This window comes from Agelaius tricolor, unplaced genomic scaffold (genome assembly GCF_023055355.1).
Source record: "Agelaius tricolor isolate 1412-34295 unplaced genomic scaffold, bAgeTri1.0.p SCAF_1, whole genome shotgun sequence".
Lineage (NCBI taxonomy): Eukaryota > Metazoa > Chordata > Aves > Passeriformes > Icteridae > Agelaius > Agelaius tricolor.
The window spans coordinates 68,202,295-68,221,676 of NW_027269261.1; the positions used below are offsets into that span (position 1 = coordinate 68,202,295).

A 19,382-nucleotide genomic window follows, 5' to 3' on the forward strand; every position below is an offset into this window, starting at 1 on the left:
AAAAATGACAACTATCATTTCTGAGGCTAAACATCCTAGGAAGCAACTCTGTGAATCATGCTGAGAATGAAAAAAAATCATGTATGCATAGCATCAAAGACACCAACATAAAGTTATAGTTTAAAAAGTCAGCATTCCTGTGGTATTGAAAGGAATTAATCTAAGGAAAGGACAGAAATCATTCCTCTGAGAAGGCAACACTGAGAAAATATATGTGTGTTAAAAATGTGTAAGTGCTTTACTGTTGTCTAAAATTGAATTAGGTTCCAAGTGAATGAAGGGAAAATAAGACTGTTTGGAAAAGAGCAGTCAGTCATACTAGTTGATTTAAGATCAAAGAGGGAACGTGACAAACTGCGGCCCTCCTTCGCCCAAAAATAAGAGGACACCACGTGCAAATAAAATCATCAAAGAAATCTTCTTCAGAATAACATCCAAGGCATTTTCACATGTACAAATCATAGGATCCTAAGAATCAAAGAATATCTCAAGTTAGAAGGGTTTTTAATACAGATCATTGAGTCCAGTTGATCCTCACAGGACTACCTACAACTAAACCATATGACCAAGAGCATTGTTCAGACACACCTTGAACTCAGGCAGGCTTAGAGGTGTGCCTACTTCCCTGGGGATCCTGTTCCAGTGACTGACAGCCCTGGTGCACACCCTGACCACAGAGAATCACACTGATTCCTCACAAAGTTTTCTTAGCAAAACAGAAATCCTGTTTGGAAATCAGGACATACAATGAGATGACTTCCTTATGACTTCATTCAGTTCAAAATTAAAATGCTTTAGTGAGTACTTCTGTTTACTGAATGAGTAATGAATTACACCTCTGCTCTCAACACTATTTCAAATCAAGAAAATAAGGCAGGGAGCTGTTAAGTCCCTATCTATCCCATTGAACTATCACAATATAGGCCCCAGAACTTAGGTACTGTGATAGACTCATCTTGTAATTACCCTGCTCCTGCAATAGCATTCTTCCACTTTGTAAAATTCTTCATAAGCCAAGCAAAAAAGTAGCAAATATAACAGTAATATCTGGCTAGTTTATTTTCTGATGCAACATGTGGGTTAAGTACAGACAAAATGCACTTATTGAAAGTGGAAAATTAGGAGAAAAGACCAATAAATATTCTACATCTTAATGGCCAAGAATCTTTCCTAAGAGGAAAGTTAATGAATAAGCTCCAGATGCCATAAACTGTCTTAAGTGGTTTTTTCTACAGCTTTATTTTTTTTTTAAACTGAAATGTTGTGTATTAGCTTGCTTAGTTGGAAAGGTGAATAAAACATGTATTACATAAACAAACCTTTTTTCTTTATTCTTTCCAAATGGCATTATTTTCTCTTTCAATTTTCCTAAGATCAATGAGTTTAAAATCTCTTCTTTGGAAGTTTCCATTGCTCACAAAATCATTTGATCACAAAATAATTTAGGTAATAATTGACCTCTGGGGGCCATCTAGACTAATATCTTGCACGAAGCAGGACTAACTTCAAAGTTATTTCAGGGAGGTGAGCTCTTATACCATGTCACTATATCTACTCAAGTTTTTAAAATCTCCAGGAAGAGATTTCTACCTTAATTGTTAGAAAAGACTATTAACTCCTGAGTTTTTTTTTTCTCATATTTTAGGTTTACACCTGATAAAAAGCTGTAGTGAAAAGACAATCTGAGTTTAATGTTAGTCATCAAGGACAATTTTTTCTTGAAAAGGCTTGGTTCTCTAGACAATGAAGGAATGAGATGTATTTTATGTCTTGTATTTCAGGATAGGAAGCTTCAGCAGCTTGTCCAGGTCATCCTCTGAAGGAGGCTCCCTCTGAAGACTTAAAGAACTTTCCTACTTTTGGATTATGCTTTGTTTTTCCATATTTGCTGATTGTTCTTCAAAACAATCTTGCAAGCAAAAATCCTGTTTCATTATTCTGAGGTGTTTTGATTGTGTTTATTCTTGTACAGGAGTGCTTGTATGACTTCACCACATGGGTTCTTTTTATGCTTACTCTGTAAATTAAGACTTGGTTTGATTTTGAGCCAAGCAAGTTGCTGTTTATTTGTGTGTCACCATATATTCATATGTGCTTCCAGAATTTACACTGTATTCAGTTCCACTGTTTATTTTGAAGTTCATTCTTCCTTCATTTGTTGCATCACTAAGAAGAAATAAAAACAAATCCGAACAAACTTTACAGACTCCTACAAACATTTAAAAGAGATAAGTGAGATAGTGGCTTGTCTCTGCCTCACAATCAGAGCTTTATTCTCCAGTCTCTGTTCTTGGACAGATTGTGATTTTAATCTCTGTTATTTTTGCGGATCATATGGACTCTGCAAGACATTTGCTTTCTTTATAAGACATGATACCCCACAGCCTGATGCCCTTGAGTTGTGACTGCCCCCACATTTATTGTGTTTGCTGTTGCTGTCTCTACAGTTTATTTATCCTTGCATTCAGTCTTTCTGACCTTGCATCCACTTTGTATCAATAAATCTCAGTCCTCTGACTGTTTGCAAGCGCTATCATTTTTAGTTCCGTTTTACTGAAAACATGCACTCATCATTTTAAAAAATCAGGTAAATTTCTGTTGGTGACATTTCCTTCAACACTGCTGCTCTCATAAAACTTTTGTCTCTAGTTAAGCTCTTTGTTAACCATTTTGTTAACTCTGCTTAGTTCAGCTGGTTAGATTTGCCATGTAACCGCCAACAGTAGCAGCTTCCTGTTTTTGCTTTTAGCAAAGCTGTGTCTTTAATTTTTGATTTTCTATTTCTCGCCCTTCTCAGTACAGGGGGCTCTAGACATGAATTATATCTCAAAATTTGCTGTTACCTTTTCTGGCCAAGGGGATACTTCAATCTTCCTGTAGTTCCTGGTTAGAGCAATTGGGTTATGTTTTACATTATTTCTTCATTGGCTCTTGAATCATTCAAAAGCTCTAAATTGCAGGTATAATTTTCCTAGAGATTCCTATTTGGTGTCTGTCATTTTAACTCAGAGCCCCATCTAAAGACACTGAGACTTTCAGCTATATCTTATGTTTGATTTCTAAAATATTGCATGTAAATTATTTTTAGGCTCGCTAACATGCTGTTTAAGTTCTCTGTGTTCCCATAATACTTTGCTTTTAAATGTATTAATTTTATTCCATCTTATTTTGTGTATTTCTCTTTTAATTTGCAACCAGTTCTCAAGTCTACATAGAATAATATACTTTTACTGTCTCAAATTTTCTATACCTTGGTCTTTCTTAGACTATGGGTCCTGACCACAAAATCGAGAACTTCTCTTTACTTTCTTGACAGTCTGTGCCATCTATTTCTAGTTTGTTACTTGATTAATGGATTCAACTGATTTAATAAGCTAAACAACTATATTTTTCCAGCTTAGTATTCTTTCATTTTAGTTATTTGAACAGACATGCTGAATTACCAGATGAAAACTGGATCCAGGGAAAAGGAGGAGGTATAAAATGGTGACAAATTCATTAGTCTGCCTCTGTAATAGTGGGGAATCATTGGGATTGGTCAAATGTACTTATGAAACCAAACATTTCTTAGCCTTTTTAAGTTAGTCACTCTTCCTATCAGAATGTAACAAGCTTTCCTGCTCTTTCCTGTACCTTAATTTCTTGCTTCAAAAAATTTGTATCCGTTATCTACGATTTCTTGATAGTCCCATTCATAACATATCGATATCTATGATATCAGTAATGATGAACATTTCATAGGTCTTCAAATTCCATATAAACCTGTGCATTTGATTTTATACACATTTTCCAAAATCTGTATTTCTTGATACTTCTTAACACAGTGTTAGTGAACTTTATTAAGTCAACAGATTATCAGTTTTTGTAGACTACAATCATTTGATATCTGGCAATCCTCCTCTCCTTGGAGCTTTTCCAGATCTCTCTTTCCTCCTGTGATTTAGTTTCTCAAGTCTTTGTGTTAGGTCATTCCTTACTTCCTTTCCTTGAATAAATATCCAAAAGGAACATTGACAGTTCTTGATATGATGTTATTCTTGAACATTTTGACTATAGACCATCTGCTGTCCATTGTCTGAGTCTTTCACAGATAAAACCTCTCTCTGAAGATTGACTGTGCTTTCATTTATTTGGTTTTGTCATTGTCTAACTCATTACCCCATAATTATAATCTAAGAAACAAAATGCTTTATTTTTATCTTTTCTTGATTTCTTGCTGTTAGTCTGATACCTTTTTTCCCCCACACAGTTGTCTTTCAAAAAGCACTTTCAGCTATTAAACCTTTTATCTTGTCTACCATGACATATGAATGCTGTCTTTTTTTTTTTTTTAGAGTCTTTTGGCTCTTTTTTAGTTTAGTTTAGTTTGGTTTTGGTTTTTGGTTTTGAGTTGGTTTTTTTTCTGTGGTTTGGTTTGTTTTTTGGGTTTTTTTTTTTTGTTTTTTTTTAATTTTTGTTTTACGTAGCCTCTCAACAGAAAACTGACATAAATTCTGAAGACATCTGGTCTTTGATGAATGTTCACTCTGGGCCATTTTCCTACCCTACTGATCACGTCATGTTGTGAATGATATTTATAGTCTCTTTGTCAGCTATCCTTATCTTATCTCTGGGAGCTGCCCCTCTGGTTTTAACACAATCTTTTAAAGTTTCAAGCTTGTTAATCTGCTACCAGCCTTTATTTTGGCTATCTTTGATATCCTATGTTATAATTGACTCGTGTCTCTTTTCTGTGGTTCTTTCATGCTGCAATTCTTGCTTTCTTGCACGTTCTTATTTGCTTTTATGAAAGAGTGGCTAAAGTCACTGTTGGCTTTTGGTAGTCAGATGTTAGTCCTGTCTCTTGAATCAATAAATACACAGGACTGATTGTAGTACTTTCATTCTTTTTCAGTGACTTTGTTCAGCACTTTCAGATCTTCAGTGAGCTTATTGACTCCAGCTTCTGATCAATAAAATGTGTTTCCAGGAAATTCTGGAAGTGTTACAGACAACTCTATCACTCTCCACCACATTACTCCCTCATAAAACTGTCAGGTTTTTTGCTATGATTGTTCTCTTTAGATATTTAATTTTCTTAGGCACCATAGCTATGGTGAAAAGGGCTATTGCTAGGAGACTGTTCTGTGTTTCTTGGCCATGCTAACCTGACATGTGCCAATAAGATTACCAAATGTCATATTCCATCATCATATGACAGGAGCCGGCATCCACTTGAAACAAATGCCTACTAGCTGAATGTAGCTCTTGGCAGCATTTGATTTTATAAGTGGAAAACCATTTCTTTTTCTCTTTTATTTATTGTAGTAGCATAGAAGATGAGGGGTTTTTTTTTTTTCTTTTGGCATTCACTGAAGTTTTATGGAAGCCATTGCAATTTAGAATTAATTAATATTTGCATATAGCAAAGTGTTGACAATGACTTTCCAAAATTGTAAATTTGACATTTAGCAGCATCATTTAAGAGAGCAAGAGCTTTCAAAACTACAGTTGAAATTAAATTAACTGTGATACAAATGTTTATAACTTTAGTCACTTACTGAGTGGCTAAGGAAGTTTGTGTTACAGCTGGAGACTTCCACATGGATGTTATGAGATACTTCCTCCCCAGTTACCTTGCCAGACATTATGTTTTACCTCAGGTATTTCTATTTAAAATGCTCATTATTTTATCTTGCCCAATTCAAACTAAAATTCTGTGCACCAAGACCAGTTTGCTTTAGTGATTTCTTATTTCAAATGCTTTAACAACAGACTACTGCTTTAGTTCATAGCCTGTGAAGGGTTCCTAAGCAAGATGTTTGAGGACACTGGAAATCATACTCAAGTAACAGCTATCTGCCTCCATCAGACCTTGTGTTCATTTACTACATCAAAATTATTCAGTTGTCATACCCATAATTTACATATTTACCCAGCAAATGAATCAGTTTTAATGTACTCAGAGGGAACCCTCTAGACTATTTACTGAAGAACCTCTTGAAATGGCTTTTGCCTGAGCTGTGTTCCTCCAAATCATTCCATTTTTAGAAAAAAGGATTTAATCATTTCTACTGACTGAGGGACTTGTCTTTCCCTACCACATTCCAGGGAGACAAGCGTGCATCAGATGTTTGGCTTTTTACACCCACATTAGTATTTGAAGAAGTATGAGGCAATAGTTGCTCTGTTGAGGCATTCCCTGATGTCAGTAAACAAGAGTCCACAGTTACACTAAGTGATTAAGTGGGAAGCTGCCAACTCTTGTTTGATGAAATTCATAAGGCCATTGTTGAGGCAGTATATGTTGTACAGATGAGCAGTCATGAACTTCAGTCTGGGAAGTACTGATGCATGTGCTTGCACCCATCACAGAGGGACTAATTAAAAAGTAGTAAAGTTTACCTCTTTGTTATTTCATTCTGTGCAGCAAGGGTGGAAGAATGCTTTATTTACTAAATGACCAGGACATGAACCCTTGAGTTTCCTTGTGCATGACAAATATTGGGAGTTTCTCTTTTTCTTCCATTTAAGAAAATCACATATATGATATTGCTGTGATGATGATGATTTTCAGCATAGAAGATGTGTTTTCATCAGTACCTGAGCACTGCTAAAAGTGTTATCAATAGACATTTATGCAAGACCAACTTGTATTTTAAATAAAGCCTGAAAAACCCCTTGCCACAGGTAGTTATTTAGCCAGCTAGATTCCTTCCTTCCTTCCTTCCTTCCTTCCTTCCTTCCTTCCTTCCTTCCTTCCTTCCACTTCCAATAGTAATTTTTATAAGATAGGCTTTTCTGCAGCCCTCTGTCAATCAACACCCACTCCACCCGGCCCAGAGAAGAGACCATGACAGAAAGTGTGTCAGGTACTTCAGATCCTTCAATATGTGGCAGAGTTAATTAGCTCTTTTCTGTGAATTGCTTGTTTGTCCAGGTGTAGGAAAATGACCCTTTATCGACAACTCACGGCCCTTTAGCAGTGGAATGTGCAGACAGACTCTGCAACAGGGGATTTATCTGGCAGTGCTACTTCCATGGAATGTTTCTTTTCTGCCTGTAAAGCAGTTCCTCCCTCCCCACACCCTGCCATCCCTCTGCTCGGTGCATATCTCTGTACTCCCATGAGTCTGTGATTTACTACCTTTTCTGGAAACAGGAAGACTAAATCTATTTTCAAGTATAAAATTATATTCATGTCAGAGTTAGGAAATGAACTTTTTTTTCCCTAGATACTTTTTTGTTGTTGTTGTTGTTGCTTTGTTTTCCTCTGGTTTATGTGCAGATTTTCGTAGACTTGTTGTAGGAAAGATACTTTCAGAGCAGATACAATCAAAGTCAAATGGCAAATTTTGTGATGGGTTATACAATTCTAGTATCAAAATCAGAACCCTCTTTCTTCATGTCTGTCCTGTCCAGGTAAGTCTCCAAGCCTGTCTGGTCTCTGTGCCTATCATTCTGTGGCTAACAATTAAGGTATCAGTGGCATGAAAAGAATTTTATCAGCACAATAGTAGATCTTTATATCACTAGGGATATCTCTAAAAGAGTCTGTTCTGGTGGTCATTATGTGTAAAACTTATATGCAGAATGTTTCACCAGTGATGAATTTGACTGTCCCCTTTGAATGGAGTGGTATTTGTTTGCTTTGCAGAGACAATGACTGATAGACAAATATTTCTGTCTCTTGTCTGGACCAGATGAGTTATCAGAACTATTCAAGTATCATTGAATAATCAAGGATAAGAATGCAGAAGGATTAAAGACAAGTTGCTGCAGAAATTAGACAAGATATGAACTGTATGTGATGGAATGAGTCAAGGCCTTTTTAATGTACAGAGTCTTCATTACTGTTGAAAAGGGAATTTGTCAGTGACTATTAAGAGAGAGGGCCATCCTTGAACCTGTCTTGACACATTTTTCTCTTTTCCTTTTGCTTTCTGCTACTCTCTCCTTGAAGGACTATAAAATATTGCTTGTGTATGATATGTACCTCTACCTCCAGTATTTGCAAGCTATTTATGTGTGCTGCTGCTCAGTAGAATGGGCAGTTGCTCAGTGCTCTTGCATCATGTTAGCAGTTCTGTAGAAGGAAATAAGAGATTTCACTTTGCTTACAAACTGACATTTGACATATGGTCTGTACATGTTTCATCTTGGTTTTTCAGACATCTGTAGAGGTGTGCACAGAAGCCATGCTCATGGCATGTCTGACAGCTTGCAAATGCACACTGTCTGTGCTGATTGGCTCCTCTCCCCATGTCCTTGGGGATGTTTCTCACACTGGGGGGGCCAGGCAGCTCACTCTGGCTACCAGCTTCTTGTCAGATGCAGTTCAAAGCATTGGCCAGCAGCTGTATACCTTCCTCCTGTATAAAAACTGAAATGCCACCCCCAATAAAAATATGCATTGTTATCATTGTTATTTTTTTCAAGAAAAAATGTAATTGATTTTAACTGTTTAGTTAATTGAATAAGCACTAGTGCCTCATCTGTCTTTGGATGCTGACCTTGCCATGGATTACTACTGGCCTACTTTTTAAATTATTCCAAACACATATCTAATCTCAGTCATCCATGTTAAAATGTGGGATAAGGAAGGCAGGAACTTCATTGTCATACATGATTTATGTAGGTGGATACTGATTCTGAAACTCCAAGTTATTGTTGTCCTTTGTCCTTCCTCTTCCCTCACACTCACTGGAAATGGGCAAAATCTCATGACATAGAATGAGAGATGTGACCTGAATAAAACTAAATTGTATTGAGAGATGCTTTGTCCAGTGTAGTTGTCTCAAACAGAAATGTCTAAATTCTTGTGGTTGTGAGAGGGAAAATTCATCTGTCTAATACTGTCCCAAATCCAAATAGAAAAGGTTCATATTTCATCATTCCATTAACATCTCTACCTAGTGTTGTTATATGTGTTTATGCCAGATTTTTACACAAAACAGACAAAATGTGACATGTGAGAGTGGCATATTTGGCATTCAGTGTGCCAGATCTTTGGTGTAGACAAGAACTATACACTTCTGGGGAGCTTCAGACCCTCCATGTGCTTGCTGTGGAGTCAATCACTGCACACAGAGTAGATCTGGTGTGGAGCTCTAGGCTTCTTCTGTATGCACTGAAAGCTGATGCTTCAGTGGGCAGGTGATATATCCAGAATCTCTTCTGTATAACCTAGAATCTGAAACCAATATAGGAAATTCTGCTTGGCAGAATTTCTAAACATAAGAAAGAAAAAAGGCAGAAAAAAATGGTGACATAATACCTCTCATACTCCAAAGAGCTGCAAACCTCATCTTATAATGAATCTCCGTTATGGGTCATTTTTCATCCTTCTGTGGGCAAGGACCATGTCTGTATGTAAGTCTAAACTCTGAGCCTGTGTAGTTCCATCAGCATCAAGCTGATTTACTTCTGCTCCTGATGTGGCCCCATTCTCTGGCTTTTTATTAACTGATTGTTGGTTGTTGGGGTTTTTTTGTTTGTTTGTTTGTTTGTTGGGTTTTTTTCCCTTTTGATTGTTTTTTAACAGTCACAGAATAGTAAATGATAATAATAGATTGCTGCACAGATGGGTGTATCAGCATATGTCTGTAGGGGGATGTGAGAGACTGAACCGTGGGACGACCTCCCTGACATTCTCCAAAGCCTTTTTTCTTTTCCCAGGCTTTTTGGGAGGGTGTTTGTCTGACGGGGGGAATTCATTAGATATGCTGGAGAAGAGATTTCTTATGTTTGCTTGCAGATCTTTATAGCTTTCATGGAGTGGGATGCACAGTTCCCATAAATATGTGATAATGATCATTTGGAGTGTGAATGATAATTCGTGTAATGGGTTCCCAAAATATGGGCCATGTGCCTGCTGAGTATGTCTTATTTTAAAATAAATGTGCATACATAATACACACACAGACACATGCTGCCTGCATATGCATCCATAATTTAAAATCTAAAATTATAATTTGTTTCTGAAGGAGACAAAGCAGCAGCTCCCCCAGTACAGCCGTAGCCGTTGAGCAGGAGCCCAGCCGTCAGGATGGTTTTGCGAGCCCTGCCGGAGATCACAGTCCCACACGGACAGCTGCAGCTACAAAGCACCCCAGTGACCTAGATTCAGCTCTAGATTACTGTGTGCTTTGGCCTCTGCCTCCCATCACTGCACCAGGAGTCTGATTTTGTTGCACAAGCTAACTTGCTTACTGCTCTGACCCATTTTACCATAGCAACCTGGTTTGCTGTACCAGAGGCTAGAAAAAGCGCACAGGCGACTTTTTCAGGATTCCAAGATTAAATTCCCTCTCTGCTCTTTTTTTTTTTCCTTCACTGCCCTCCTTCCCCCCCAAGAATGTGCTTAGCAGACATGACGAAGAAGAACTAATGCTTTCCAACAGCACTGGAAGCCAAGAAAAGATTTAGGCGAGGTATTACTTATGTACTTCTAATACATTGCTTATCCTGATGAATGTTTTTGACTTATTTTGCTTTCCTTGGCAGAATGAACCAGATGTTTCCCTTGCCCCAAATGTCTCTTTCTTGATTTTCCCTCATTCATCCCCAACCCTTTCTCCCAATCTCCTGCCATTTTTGGTTTCACAAGTATATTTCATTTTGTCCTATTATTTTGATTTTTTGATAACACAGGAATAAGTGCAATCAGATGTGCAGGACTAAAGCTGCTCTCACTGCAGTATCCTAGCTGTTGTCCATGCATTTGCATGTTTACAAGGGTCTATGTGTTAAAAACAGGAGGAGGTGGTTTAAAGGCAGCTCTACTCAGACATTAATTTAGTCTTTTACAGATGTAATAATCTGGGGTACATCAGGCTCAGCATGGCCAGCTGGGCAAGGGAGGGGATTGTCCTGCTCTGCTCTGCACTGGGGCAGCCTCACCTCTAGTCCTGTGTGCAGATTTGGGTGCCACAATATAAAAAACATATAAAGCTATTAGAGAGCTTTATATCTTTAAAAAAAGCTCTCAAAGCAGGGCTACAAAGATGGTGAAGGGTCTTGAGGGGAAGTTGTATGAGGAGAAGCTGAGGTCGCTTGGTCTGTTCAGCCTGGAGAAGAGGAGACTGAGGGGAGGTTTCCTTACAACCTGCAACTTCCTCTTGAGGGGAAGAGGAGGGACAGACACTGATCTCTTCTCTGTCGTGACCAGTGACAGGATCTGAAGGTGTCAGGGGAGGTTTAGGTTAGGTATTAGAAAAAGGTTCTTCACCCAGAGGGTGGTTGGGCACCAGAACAGGCTCCCCAGGGACCTAGTCACAGCATAAGCCTAGCAGAATTCGAAAAGCATTTAGTCAACACTTTCAGGTACATGGTGTGACTCTTGGGGATGTCCTGTGTTGGACTTGATGCTCCTTGTGTGTCTCTTCCAACTCAGAATTGTGATTCTGATTATGACTGAGGAAAAAAAAAAAGATAACCTAAAACGCCATGTTTGAGACCACATTTGAGAAAATCAGATGATGACGATTTTTAAATATTTTGTCCTTTTTTTAAATGTTGTTGAGGTAACACTTTATGTTTGCTAAGCTTGGAGATGTGCACATAGATATAAGAATATGCAAAAAAATATGCAAAATCATAAGAAAGTCAAAAGGAGACAAGTGTTATGAAAGAAATTAGCTTTCCCCTCCATGTTTCATATATTTCTGAAATGCTCTTGAAGCACCTGAGCGTTTTTGCTAGCCAGCCAAAGGAACACCTCTTAAGCCCATCTGTGACTGTTCCTGCCCTCATGGGTGCTGGGAATGGTTCAGCCAGGCTAACAGGCATCAGAAATACATTTCATTTTGCAAAATAATTTGGGAGTCTGTTTAGAAAATCACACAGAGAGTCCCAGATATTCACAAATCATAAAATTCTGGAGTCTGCTTCTGGCAGTACTGTTATGGGGGAGCATTTGATTTAGGTTTCTTTCTGCTGTAGACACATAACTCCTGGTTGTGTTGTCTCATTTATTTTTAGCTTCAGAAACCTGTTAAGAGTCTTCATTTTTCACTAATCAGCACCAGTATTGTAAAAGGCTCAAGCTCCATATCTCTCCCAGCTGACTAGTAAAAAAAGGCAACGAGAGTGGTACTATGTAAGGCTCTCAGAAAAAGTGGAAGGTGCCAAAGTGGTTCTGATGAAATTAAAAAGTACATCTCTCAACATTCCTCCTTCAGAAGAATTGTCCTTATCTCCAGGTACGTAGATACTTGAGCTGTTTAAGTTGAGCACTCTTGCAAACATTTTGGTTTTAATACAGGGGTGAAATTTCTGAGACAGCTGATGGCCAATGGCTTGAACTGTGTCTGGCAAGAAGCTGGTAACCAGGGATCCTTCTAACCCCACATGTAAGAAACATCTTCAAAGACATGGTCAAAAGAGCAAATCAGCACAGACTAAGGGATATTGTGTGTTTGTGAGGCCTGCCAGTGTGCTGTAACACCAGAACTGAGCTTACCTCAGAGTCATGTATTGTACCGTATCCTCTGTGGGGGACAGAGTTTTATTCTGTGTAAATGCATATCCAAAGAAGTTTCAAATTTTAATTGCAAGATTGTACGTGAACAAACCACTCTGGAGAGGGGAAAGGGGCAAAGAGGAATACATCAACATCTGTTACACTCAGAAAATTTCAGACTCCTTTTCAGAAGACTTTTAATAAATAACATCACTGATGTCTTTTAACCCTGCAAAAACATCCAAGAATCTTAGACTTTCTACCTTATTGACAACCCCTACCCAAAGAAAATAAAAAATGTAGTTGAAAAAACCCTTAATAGCTGCTACTTACTCACCTCAGCTTCCGGGTATTTGACGTAATTTCTGCTCACTTGGACTAAAAGTCATCTGCTGGTCCTTATGAAGAGATTGTAGATCTGGCTTTTGATGTAGACAGGTCTGACAGTGCCAGGGCCAGAAGGCTGCTCTTGGTGGGTAGCACTCCTACCACTTATGCCTAGATTGGCTGTACACTTTCCTCCTCTCCCATGTCCTTTGACAGACCTAACTGTGACTAGCCTTGCCACAATAGTGTAGTCTTTGGCTTTCAGGCAAGTAAATATCTCTCTTCCTTTATTAGGGGAACAAACCTTGAAATTCTCCAAACTTAGTCTTAATTAAGTCAAATTAATGAAGTCAAATTGCAGCAGGGTTTCAATATAAATGGAAAAGATGCTGTGTTGACAGTCATTGTTGTGCTCATGGTACAGTAATTCTAAATTTGTCTGTCAGGCTGGCCTAACCTACATGGTGAACATGGAAGTAAACAAGGAGGTAATTGCAATGCACAAGGCATGACAACTTCAAAGACAACATTACCCCTCCTCCTAGGTTTAAGAAACCCAAAAAACCACAGTTTTCCTGAGAAATTCTGTCTTCTAAACATTAGTACTGAGGATAATTTTCTGGGCTTCCTGAATTTAGAAACTTTTATGTGTAAAGAGAGAGAGAGTTACTCTCATATATCCGCTGCTATATGCCCTTCAGTTATTTCAAAGACTGCATGGGAGTCATTAACTTGTCTTGTGGATAGACTCACCTTAGTGAACTGATCATTTTTTACTGCTTCCTGAGGCTCTAATCATGGGGATTATTAGACTGTTTGCAAGGTGAAGAACCATCAGAGGTGCAATTTGCCAAATGTGGGGTTTAAAGAAAGAAATGGTATGTAGCCTGAGCAAAATTGCAATGGTCCTTGGCACTGTAGGCTTTGTCACTGTGCAGAACCTTGAAAACCACCCAAAAATTAGATTTTTACAGGCCTAAGTGTTGTCTTATTTGTCATTTCTCACATAAAACAGTTACCAACTGAACAAGGGATATTCCAGCCCCTATGCCCTCCATATATCAAGTAGAGGGAAGAAGGAAGAAAGGAATATTTGGAGTGATGGTATTTGTCATCCCAAGTCATTGTTACATCTGATGGGGGCCTGATTTCCTGGAGGTGGCTGAAAACCTGCTCATGGGAAGCAGTGAATTAATTCCTTGCTTTGCTTTGCTTGTGTGTGCAACTCTTGCTTTCCCTATTAAACTTCCTTCATCTCAACCCATGAGTTCTCTACCTTTTGCCCTTCTGATTCCATTCCCAATCCTGCTGGTGGGGGAGTAGGGGAGAACCTTTGTGGTGCTTGTCTGTTGACTGGGGTGAAACCATGACAATCACAAACTGCAGATGCTGTTTTACAGATCCTAATTTTAGTGTTCCCACACACCACAGACAAAAACTGCAATCTGCATTCTCTAGTACACATCACCTTTGAGCTGGCACAGTCTTTTAAATAAAATTCTCCATTCCTACTCATCATTCCAACTCATCCTTAGAAGCCATTGTGTTTAACCTACTATTTTGCATGCTCCCAAAGCACCTGTAGGTTCTAGCAAGGGTTCAAGAATGTACAAATGAAGTTTTCCATTTCTCTGTCATATTTGGTGAAAGATAGGCAGTCCTTTTTTCTTTTTTTTTTCTGAATGCATAGCTACAGATAAGTAAATGGTAGCTAGAAACAGAATGGAAACAGTTCATTTAGTTAGAAAAAAAACCAGAAAGTACCAGGGAGCTGTGGAAAGATGGAAGTATGTAAAGGAGACTACAGCAAGGAGAAGTAATGAAGCTGGCACAAGAGAACTTGCAAGAGAGCTGGGAGGGGCTGGAAATACAGGTCTCAAGAGCATGGGTAGGAAGTTCCTCAGCTGGGAATAGTGAAGCCAGATTTGGAAGACAGCACCAGTGTCCAGTGTTTATGACGACATGCAGCTGCTTCTGCTTTGGATGAAACTTTTTTGCAGCTGCTGGCTCTGCTTAGGAATGTCCTCTGCCTTTGGGGCCATATGATACACATCAGTGTTGGAAAGAGATAGAGCACTAGCAAGCCTTTAATTCCATCCTAAACTGTGCTGTTACACAGGATGAAGAGAAACATTTTGTGTTTGAGTAATAATTTAAACTATGTATTTTTATAATTGCTTAAGTAATGAAAGATTCCTTGGATTTTTTTTATTTGTGCCCACTCACTTTTCAAAAAATATTTTCATAATAGGTAGGACTGTAAACAGGTACATTTAAAATCACATAGAAACAAGAGTTTCCTTGATTAATATTTATGCAGCAGGAACTAAAATAAAAGAAGAAAAAGAAGAATTAAGGTAATTTTCAAAGCCAGTGCTTTTGGATAGGTGATAAAGAATTACTTCATTTTTATTGTTTTATTTTTATCAGATAGTGGTGTTTGGGACGTGGATGGTTGAACCAAAAGAAGAGAATGTGGTGGAAAAAGGAGTCTGTAAGACTGAGACTTGAAATGCTGGGTTTGTTTTAGTTGCCTCTCCTGAGAGGATGTGAGAGATGGAGATTGTGACATGCTCTCCTTTTCCCTCACCTCTGAGTTACTGATTGCATTAAGATTTATTCTGCTTTGCTTAGGAGACAGAAGTTCACATCCCTTTCGAGCAGGTTTTGATCTATGCAGACACTCCAGTAATGTTTGGATTAAATCTCAGTAGCACTTTTCTAAGAATCTGTGTTCTTTGTGCAATAGGTGCAACAACAAGAAGGGTACTTAGAATGATGCATCACATTGATTAAAAGAAGAATGGACTGGGCTTCTTAAAGGCAAGAGACAGAGGATACAGAAGGCAACTGAAGTGAAAAGAAGAATGGCAGAACTGAACCAGGATATGTGCTCCACAAAGGAAGCAAGGATCTTGTTTTTGCTGGAGCCAAGTTGGCATTGATGAAGGAAATGCAACTGAATTTAAGAGTTCAAGAATGTCTGCTCTCCGATTAGCCCTTTGTGGTATGCATACCTTTCTAGATTCAACACCACTGAGTGTACTGCTAAATACTGAATGCCTGTGAAAAATGAGTCTTGACATCAGATTGGGAAGAAGATTCCCATTTCACAGTGTTGTGCCATATTATTATAGGGTTGTGAACTAACAGCATAATGGGCTTTAAAGTTTACATTTTGTGTTGTAGGAAATTATCTATGGTCAAACAAACGCTTCTGATCTTACAGGTGAATGATATTATACCATTTAAGGCTTTTCAGATATTGTGATATGGGCTTTGTATGCAAATTCTTATAGAGAAAAACAAAAATAACAATAATGTTAATTTTTAATAGATCTGTACAAGTAGCATAATAAGCAGTCTAGTCAAATAAGACCAATATCGAAGATATTAGACTCCTGTAAAGAAGAAGAAGCTGTGCTACCTGAAAAGTGACATAAATTTAGTGTCATATTTATAGCTCTGTCCAGTGCTTTCTAGTAGGGGAAATATTTGCAAGAAAAACTAAATATTAATATGTGACAGAAATACAAGAACATCAACATGCAAATTATATTCATATGCCTACAGTCAAAGGTTCCAACATTTTGTGACAATACTATTTAACTGCTTTGGATATTTTTCCCCATCACACCATCTTTAGAGTTTTTGAATTCAAGCAGATATATAATTGTGGTGCTTAAAAGTGATTGAAGTTGTTTACAATAAATAGACATCTTGTTTTTACTAAAGCTTATATGCACATTAGCAAGTGTGCAATCCTGTCCAAATGGGTGCAACAGAGAGCTGAACATCAGTCATCTGTGCCACACATTTTTGCAGTGGGAGTTACTTAAAATTAGCTGTGTCTAATCCTGTGGATCAATTTTCATTGTAATTTACAAAACATGAGAGGAAATCCTGAAGAAAACCTTTTGTCTCAGCTTCATCCAACCCCAAATTTAGTTCAGGTACTCAGAGTCTGCTGTGATACAAACAAAACTATTCATTGTAGCTCAGGATGCACAAGCTGGGCCTTTAAAAAATGCACTAACATGCTAATGTAGATTGATCCTGTTTTACTGAGTATTAGAAAATTTGTTTCGCATGACACAAGAGGCGAAGAAGTTTAATTTCTGTCAGTGAAATTCTTAAAACTCAGATAAGAAAATTCCATCCCACTGTAGGTGTAACAAAGCTGTCATGCATACAGGGCACATAAGACAAGTTCCAGATAATAGTATTGATGGCTGCAGTCCCAAGAAAGCTAGGCATGCCTTCTAAAGGCGAAGATGTGCCATGCTCTGAATAATCTGATCTCATTTACAGTGTTCTGGTTTGTTCTTCGTGGTAATTACTGTGAGGCTAGAGGTCTGGTCTCTAGAGATGACTGCAGTTTAATGATGTTTGGTTGCCAGTGAGTTATCTTCAAAACTCTACTTAGCACAGAAAAGGATATAAAAAAGATGATTTTTTCCCCTACTTTGTTGAAAAGAAATCATAGAGTAATTTATGTTTGAATGGATCTCAGGAAGTCATCTGGACTAGACCTTGTTCAAAGCAGGGTTAACTTCAACTGTCTTCAATGACAACTAGCACATGCAATCATATGGCTTCCTCCAGTAGCTTAAAGAAGTATTTTCCCATTTACTTGTCTTTACTGAGCTCTCTAGAGCAGATGCCCACCCTCATATCCACTTGTTGACCTTGCCTCTGATCCCTGCTCATGAGTTTGTCCTCTGTCCCTCAGCCATTCCATAGTTTTACCTTTTCAAATAACTTCTCTGTTCATGTTTCATGGTTTTCCCAGTGTCATTTTACATTTCTTATGAGACATTTTGTCTCCAGCTCTTTACTCCTGCAGGCACAGTCAATGATAGCAAAAGGCAAAGGGCTTCTGACTGTGTGCTGGAGACACACATAAGCCAAGTCATTGCCTTCTTTTTCTGCTATGCTCAGAGAGTAAAAAACAGGAGACATTGAAATTATCAGCAGAGAAGAAAAAAATATCAGAAAACACAAAATCTCAATATATATATACTTAGAATGCAATATAACTTTCCATTTTTTTCTAGAAATAAAGTTTGTTTGTTGCTGTATATTTGTGGAATTATTTGAAGTAGTGTGAAAGGAATGAAACAAAGACATAAAATATGACTTTCAGAAGAAAAGGGATTTAATAAAGTTTAGGGTATAAAATTACGTATTTTGGATGCCTCTCTAAAGATAATTAGGGATATATAAGGTGTATATATATATATATTATATATACACACATGGAACATCTAAATTTATATATTAGTAGATAGGTGTTCATCAGAGTAGTTTTGTCAGAAAAGTGTGACTTTTCTTAACAATTTTTCCCTATTCCAAATTTTCATCACCATTGCCTGGGTAGACAGTAGGGAAGAGTGTGCAATAGTATTTTTACATCCATTCTGTATACACATGACAGTATCATATATGCTCAGAACAAGTTGCAGGGATGTGGGGAATCATTCTAGTGTTCTTATGAAAAAATCCTGATCTTCCTGAAGCTAGTAGGATTCAAGGAATCAGAAATTCACTCACTCACATGATGATGCAGGGAGGTGTTTATATAATGTTGCCTTATCAGTTTTTCAAGGTATTCTTATAAATATACATCATGAGTGGTCTTTCAAAACAAAGTTTTGTTTTATATCAAAGCCCTGAGATTTAAAAAAAAAAATCTTCTCTTTACATCTTTTATGCTGAAGTAAACAGTGAAACTGCAGGAATTATTTTGTAGCTGCATTAACTGGAGTGGGATTTCTCCCGAATATTGGCTTCATGAATGGGGCTGGGTTTCATTGTTTAAATGGCTATATGGAAAAATGTGTCTTTTTCCAGGGCATCTCATCCCCGATAACAAATAATTCTTCTATTTATAGCAAATTAGCAGTCCTGTAATAAAAATACGTTTGTATACCAAGGACTATGTGTTTATTCTCCAGTTTTCAGCAGTTCTTCACGTCTGTTTTGAAGCCAGACTCTGGGAATGGGACATTGAAATCTTCAAGTCAAACGCATGCTTAAACAGGACAGCCTGCATAACAAATTAGACGTGAAAAATACATGGCTATCCCTTTACTTAAGAGGCAATTAAAATCACTTTCGTGGATAAATAGCCTGTAATTGTTATGGCAGTCAGGAAGAAGATCCAGTAAGGAGTTTATGTGGCTAAAAATGAAACAGGAATCAAGTAATCTCTAAGGAGAAAGACGGGAGGAGAGCTAAAGACAACTTCTGTCTCAGCGACCATTTCACTTCCAGACAATTTTTTTTCCTTTTACATGAAAATTGAAAAGTGTTCATGGCTTAGCAACAGGCTTTTGGTTGTTTTGTGTGTGTGTGTGTGTGTGTGTGTGTGTGCGTGCGAGTGTGTGTCTTTTCATATGATAATGGAGAGATTCTATGGCAACCATTGAAAACGAAGGCCTGGAAACAAAAGCTGAAGCAGCAGAGGATCAGTACATATTCACTGTGTCTGCAGGAATAACGGCAGAGACTCCCTCTTCAGAAAGGTATCTGATGGCAGCCTCTAAAAGGGACGGCTTTGTTTTAGCTCAGGCACAGTTAACTCACTCGACAGTTAGTGACAGGATTCCAT

At 37.9% G+C, this 19,382-nt stretch overlaps 1 long non-coding RNA gene across 1 annotated transcript; it reads left to right on the forward strand.

Moving 5' to 3' along the window:
• The first annotated feature begins 10,050 nt into the window (after window positions 1-10,050).
• Window positions 10,051-18,704, forward strand: LOC139595264 (uncharacterized). The gene is made up of 2 exons (XR_011680989.1): window positions 10,051-10,412; window positions 15,519-18,704. It is a non-coding gene; the product is annotated as an uncharacterized lncRNA (long non-coding RNA).
• Window positions 18,705-19,382: the final 678 nt, after the last annotated feature.